This window comes from Amblyomma maculatum, chromosome 1, assembly GCF_055883805.1.
Source record: "Amblyomma maculatum isolate TAMU_Amacu chromosome 1, ASM5588380v1, whole genome shotgun sequence".
Classification (NCBI taxonomy): Eukaryota; Metazoa; Arthropoda; class Arachnida; order Ixodida; family Ixodidae; genus Amblyomma; species Amblyomma maculatum.
This window is the reverse complement of record NC_139344.1, coordinates 371,058,402-371,065,483: the sequence shown is the minus strand read 5'-3', so window position 1 is coordinate 371,065,483 and position 7,082 is coordinate 371,058,402. Positions and strand designations below refer to the sequence as shown.

Here is a 7,082-nt window from a genome sequence, read left to right as displayed (position 1 = left end):
TCTAGAAAGAAAGAAAAAATCAGCACACAGCGATTTTTTAATAATAATTGTATTTATTTGAGCGGTACGTTGAAGTGCTATGAATGGAATGCATGCATTCAAAGCAGGGCTCATTCAAAGCTGAAAACGGAAAGTTGATAGACGTATCTCTCGAACACAGGATGTTTACACTTCCGGAAGCCACTCAGTGTTCTTTCACGCATCAATGAAACGGTAAAATTGAATCCATGAAAAGCGAATTTTATAGGAAGCTTAGGGCTCGAAGGTTACATTAAACGTTGCCTTAATGCAGAAGATATGAATACTGCCACGGGAATACAGAAACCCCAGGGATGCTATACAGCGAAAGCAGAGTAAAAGCTCTGAAAAAGTAAACGGAAACGTTTTCTTTCTTTTTTAACCGTCTCCGTGTTATTAACAATGGAATTCTTATACTTGATGAAGTTGCACAACTATATTTAGGCATTGGCTGTCGCTTGCTGTGTCTTCCTTGCCTCTTCAGCACGGACAACTGTTCCCGTTATAAGACACATTCACAAGCGCACGCACGCACGCACGCACACACGCACGCACGCCTGCATGCATAACCAGTTGCAAGGAGGCTATGCCAGTTGAATTTCGATACAAAAACAAAGACGCACTGTTTCTTTCCCCCGAACTTTATTAGAATCTCCTGCCTTCCTGCTTCCCGCAGAGCGAGCAGTTCACCCTATTCATTTAATGCAAGTTTCGTTTGGCCCTATAGATCCTAGGTTGACTCCTCATCCACGAATAACCGGACAAGCGCTAACTATGGTCTCAGTAGGCGTTAACCTTAGCATGTATTGTATAAGAATTTACAATTGAATCATACAGCAAAACATTATGCTCGAGATGGTTTCACTCTTGTGTGTGTGAAATTACAGGCATTTTTGAAGAAAATTTCTGTACCAGTACAGAAAATATCTGCTCTACTTCATTGACCGAAATACGTTCACGAAAAAAAAAACGGTAATTTTCTGTTTTCCAGCCGAAACCTTGACTGGAAGGCAAACATTTAAATATATATTTGCCGTCTGTTCTATTTTCTACCGCAAACTGATTTTTACTTGAACAGCAAGTAAATTTTGAATAGAAAGCGAAATAGTTTGACAACCACGAAGACGCTGTCCGATGATCGGCTGCACAACAATTTCAATTCGAAAGCAGATAACTAATAGCGCCACATTGAGGCCTATTTTTGGTTAGCTCTCTGCTACAGTGGTATCTGTTAGGCCTTGTTCCACTTGCATTGTTTTGGAGGCTAGACAACGGCTGTTGCGAGACCAACCTCATGGGTGCAGTCGAGTATTGCCAACGCCGAGAGGTATTTGTGAGATGTAGTTGGCAAGGCTTTCGCCTTAAAATAGTGCTCATTGATGAAATTGGCACTTAATGTAATTTTATTGTTGTTACAGGCAAAAAACGTGAAATGAAAGACAAGTAAAAGATATATATATATATATATATATATATATATATATATATATATATATATATATATATATATATATATATATATATATATATATATATATGAAGGAAAGAAGCCAACAGTCGGCGAGGCCAAGGAAAGCATTGGGGATTATGTTTTATGTCCTTTTTTATTTTTACTTGGATAATCACAGAAATGAGCAATGCAATCTGCTTAGGGAAAGATAATTAAACACAAAGTAGAAGGAAAAACAACGTGCCGATGGTGGGGACCGAATCTACGACCTCCGAATATCGCGTCCGGTGCTCTTCCAACTGAGCTACATCGGCCGCTGTCCCCCCTGCTACTTTCTCGGGTATTAATGTTGTCTGTATACGAACCTTGAGAGTGTTCACCAGCGCCACCCTCAACCTTAGCGGCGGACGTGGAACGTCCTGTGTTACCGCCAGCGTCACGTAGAACGTGATCTAGAGCGAGGGCGAAAGCTGTGCTAGAACCCTCTTATGCTACCTATGACTTCAAGACTGCCAGAACCGAGACCCCCGTAAGCTACAAGCAGATAAATGAAGGGGAAATGAGGGTGCTCGTTATAATACATGAAGGAAAGAAGCCAACAGTCGGCGAGGCCAAGGAAAGCATTGGGGATTATGTTTTATGTCTTTTTTTTTTTAATTTTTACTTGGATAATCACAGAAATGAGCAATGCAATCTGCTTAGGGGAAAGATAATTAAACACAAAGTAGAAGAAAAAACAACGTGCCGATGGTGGGGACCGAACCCACGACCTCCGAATATTGCGTCCGGTGCTCTTCCAACTGAGCTACATCGGCCGCTGTCCCCCCTGCTACTTTCTCGGGTATTAATGTTGTCTGTATACGAACCTTGAGAGTGTTCACCAGCGCCACCCTCAACCATAGCGGCGGACGTGGAACGTCCTGTGTTACCGCCAGCGTCACGTAGAACGTGATCTTCGGAGGTCGTGGGTTCGGTCCCCACCATCGGCACGTTGTTTTTTCTTCTACTTTGTGTTTAATTATCTTTCCCCTAAGCAGATTGCATTGCTCATTTCTGTGATTATCCAAGTAAAAATTTAAAAAAAAGACAAAACATAATCCCCAATGCTTTCCTTGGCCTCGCCGACTGTTGGCTTCTTTCCTTCATGTATTATAACGAGCACCCTCATTTCCCCTTCATTTATCTGCTTGTAGCTTACGGGGGTCTCGGTTCTGGCAGTCTTGAAGTCATAGGTAGCATAAGAGGGTTCTAGCACAGCTTTCGCCCTCGCTCTAGATCACGTTCTACGTGACGCTGGCGGTAACACAGGACGTTCCACGTCCGCCACTATGGTTGAGGGTGGCGCTGGTGAACACTCTCAAGGTTCGTATACAGACAACATTAATACCCGAGAAAGTAGCAGGGGGGACAGCGGCCGATGTAGCTCAGTTGGAAGAGCACCGGACGCGATATTCAGAGGTCGTGTGTTCGGTCCCCACCATCGGCACGTTGTTTTTTCTTCTACTTTGTGTTTAATTATCTTTCCCCTAAGCAGATTGCATTGCTCATTTCTGTGATTATCCAAGTAAAAATTTAAAAAAAAAGACATAAAACATAATCCCCAATGCTTTCCTTGGCCTCGCCGACTGTTGGCTTCTTTCCTTCATGTATTATAACGAGCACCCTCATTTCCCCTTCATTTATCTGCTTATATATATATATATATATATATATATATATATATATATATATATATATATATATATATATATATATATATATATATATATATCTGTATCATTATTGGGCATATAGCATATTTTCAGTCTATTAAATTTTATGTTTACAAAAGTTGGCGTATAATAGTGGTTAGTGAAAATTTAAAACAAAATGAATAAAAGAGTAGTAGTTACCGTGTTCGGCTGGGGCATGGAGGATGTTGATTCTAATCCTGCTTTGAAACGGTCTACTTGTTATCGTAATTTTCTTCTTTAATTCAGCTATATTATAGCTGTGAAAGCTTTCGACCACGTAGCCGCTTTTTTTCTTCGGGAGCCAGAGCCATCGACTCATACACGGTAATCTGGAATTTCAGCTCCACCCGGTTTCATACCGGTCCATCCTGTGCAATAGACCCGGTATTAGGGGTTACTTTATACATACTTTAGCACATGCCACTGGTGCGCTCGCTCATGGACCCAAGAGAGCATCACATATCCATGAAACACGTGGGAAAACTGCAAACACAGAAGCACGCGTTCGTTCACTTATGTATTCCCAGTGTTCTGTATACGTGCGAACAAAGACAACGGTCACAGAAACCAAATAAATGCTTAGCTTTGTTCCGATGACTGTCGCCTTCTTTCATGCTTAAGTCATCACAGGCCCCCTTTCCGTAGCCTCCTCTACTGTGCCCTGCTTGCACGGAACCGATTCCTTGAGCGGTAACCCTCATTTTTTGTTTAGTAAGCGCTCGTGCCCGCTGGCATGGGCTCAAGCGACTCCAGACTTTTGCCTTATAAGCCTTACGTTGTGTGCATTTAGTTTGGTGCGTCGTGTGCGTTCAGAAATAGCCACCAGTTAGTAGATTGATCCCCATCGACTACATTGTGTTTCGGCTATAAATGCAAACAATACTTACGTATTTTCATAATAAAATCGTAACGCATAAACAGAACTACCACATTATTCAGGACATCCGGCGTTGCAGGCTTTGCCACTCGTAATAAGGCAGCAGATTTGTTCAGCATTCTACATTGCTCAGTTCAGTTCAGTCGTTAAGTCGTGTCCGACTCTTCGTGACCCTATGGATCGTGTCACGCCACGCTTTCCGGTCTCTCACTATCTTCCAAACGGTAGTTTCGTTTTGTGAGGTTAAAAAGAATTGTATAATATATATCATTTATTATATTCCTAAAACTGAGTCGTATTCGATTGAGGAAGTTTCATTACGACTTGCTGCATACTTACTATAGCGTGTCTCCTAAGTAGTAAAAAAAAATCCTGCAACATTAAAATGTACACGTAGCGCTTCACATCGAATGAGCTCCATTCACTGAAGCAGCTAGCATGAACTGTCTGGAGCCACTTGTATCAGAAATTTGCTGCTGTCCGGCCGAGGGTTTTTTGTCCATGCTATTCCAACTTACTCCATTTCACGAAGTTTCACTGGTCATTCAGCTTGTGCTCGAATCGCTAGGGCTCTGTATTTCTTGGCTCCGTGCGAATATGATTGTTACATATGAAACTGTATTCGGGACTAACAGCATCCCCCATGGACATGGCTGCAAAGCTGGCAGAACCTTGCAAACTATTCCCACCAGTTTGTTTTTATTGTAATTTTTAAACTAACTCACACTTGAGCAAACTAAAGGGAACGAGCTTAGGGCGCAAAGACGTGCTCTAGTCAGGCGCCCGGCTAACGATGGGGGGCACGAGAGCCGCAGCTGTTTCCAGCATGTAGAAAGCCGTCGTCGTTTCGTGCTGCTGTAATTATGCAAACGTGACGCTGCTCGCGTGACAATGTGTGCCCGTCTGAATACGTGTTCTTCTTGATCAGCATAAAAGGGGCGGTCTTCCTTGAAACATCACCACAGCTGTGACGCATGCGCATTAAGAAGTTAAGAAGCGCGTGTTTCGTGAAACCTGACGCCACTTTAAGCGCTGGAGAACGTTGTGCTTTGGCGAAAACAATAAACGACGAGAATCGAAAGAAGGAAGTCTCTTAGGCATGAATAAATGCTTAATAAGGTTCGGAAAAAAATATTTCCCCTTGATTACAGGTTGCTTTTCTCGTTCAGTTTTAATGGAGGGGGCACTTTTTAATTGAACTGGAAAGGAGGACTAAATGATCTAAGCGTGTCCTTAAATTTGGTGTTCGCTTTATTCAGAGACTTTGGTTATTTTGTTAAGCCGATTTCGTTAATATTTCTTTTCTTGACAGAAAAGCCAAGGTTAATTCAGCACGCACAAAGAATCTTTCGCCGCGATCAAAAATTAGCAGTAGCTGTTTTAAAAACTCCCGCTAATTATTTGCTCGTTCCGTTATTTCTTAAAGTTATTTTAATCCCTGAGTGGTAACAACAGACACAAGCTTTGGGTAAATGAGAAAACTTTTTGCACAAATAATTTTACTGTCAGCGTCTTCGAAACTTTTATTTTACATCTCCAACACTCCACGGCAACTGTTATTTGCATCTCTATGCAAGTGAGCGGGCAGGAGTTTTGTTAATGTTGCCACTCATACCAAGGAAGTATTTTTTCTCAACGAGCGATTTTACAGTCGTCAGGACGAACTAAGAATATTTTGCCCCACGATACAGTGCCGACTTTTAATACCTCTTAAAGCAATTATTTGATTTCGTCAATCTTGTTGGCATGAAGTACGCAGTTTTCTAAGGACACGGACGGTATTTTATTGAATTCGAAGCCTGAAGTACGCGCTTTACATTTCGACAGCCGTTGTAATTTGTTTTAGGGTTTTCCTTTTTTTTTTACGTTTTACTGCAGTCGCACGAGAAAACGCCTTCTTCATTTTCTTGCAATTTTCTATGACCTCGCTACGGCATACCTCAGCTTGGCTTATGAACGAGCATCGTGATTCATGGGTCTCCTCTGCTGACAAAACTCCAGCTTATTTGCCTACCGACTGGCTGACACTGTGGGAGACGGCGAGATAGAAGGGGGGCATCATTTGTCGCACAGCCTTCATTTCACCTGCATTTATCAGCGGGTACAGGCATTCCCTTCTTGCGCTCAGGACACCTCAGGACGAAAACAACGATGTACCAGGCGGCACGCCCAGTACATGATTGTACAGTCGTGAGCAAAAGTGGTGTACAACACTCAGCCAATGGCAGAGATCGAGAAAACTGCATCTCAACTTTATTTAGCAACAGCTATCTAAGACCGAGACAATGGTGACGGTCCGCCATTTCATCCACATGCATGTGTCGATGTCGCTGTCCTTTACGCTGTTTCTAGAGGGCATTTCGATGCAGTTTTTCCAAGCTCTGTCACAGGCTGAGTGTTGTATACCACTTTTGCTCACGACTGTACATCATCAGCAACTCATCATACGTGATGAGTTGTTTGGAGCTTCGCACCTTCTTTTCTTTTTATCCATTTGCTGCCCTTGATTCGATATCTCCACTGACTTAGATAACGCCCCCAACTCTATCCTGCTTCTCATCGAGCGCATTTTCTGACCTGTCTGAAGCTACATACTGATTTTTCTTTACTTTCAACTATGATCTTTTTGTCCGTATATACCGTGAATTTACCGTGCTATTCTTCCTCACCGCTTACAAAGTACTTTTCAGATTCCTATATTTCTGCCTTCTTTTGTCAATGAAGAAAACACACAGGAAAGGGAGAAATAATAAGGAGGGTTAGCATACTATTCCATGTGGTAACCTTAGGATGGACGATAGTGGAGGAAAGAAGAGATGTAGAAGACAACTACGGTTAAAATCTCAAGCTAGGCTACAAATGGGGCTTCGCTCCCTAGATAAATTCGGCATTGCCTTTGTAAGAGCACGTTGCTAGGGTTGCCAGTATTACTGCAGTATTTTCTTTTCTCAAATCACAGCCTTTCTCCCTTCTTTCTAAGCTTACTGTCTAGTCGTCTTAAGTT

General features: G+C 42.3%; 1 non-coding gene across 1 annotated transcript; it reads right to left on the bottom strand.

The window, feature by feature from the left end:
• Nucleotides 1-2,210: 2,210 nt before the first annotated feature.
• Nucleotides 2,211-2,283, bottom strand: TRNAL-CAA (transfer RNA leucine (anticodon CAA)). Its single transcript has one exon. It is a non-coding gene; the product is annotated as a tRNA-Leu (tRNA).
• Nucleotides 2,284-7,082: the final 4,799 nt, after the last annotated feature.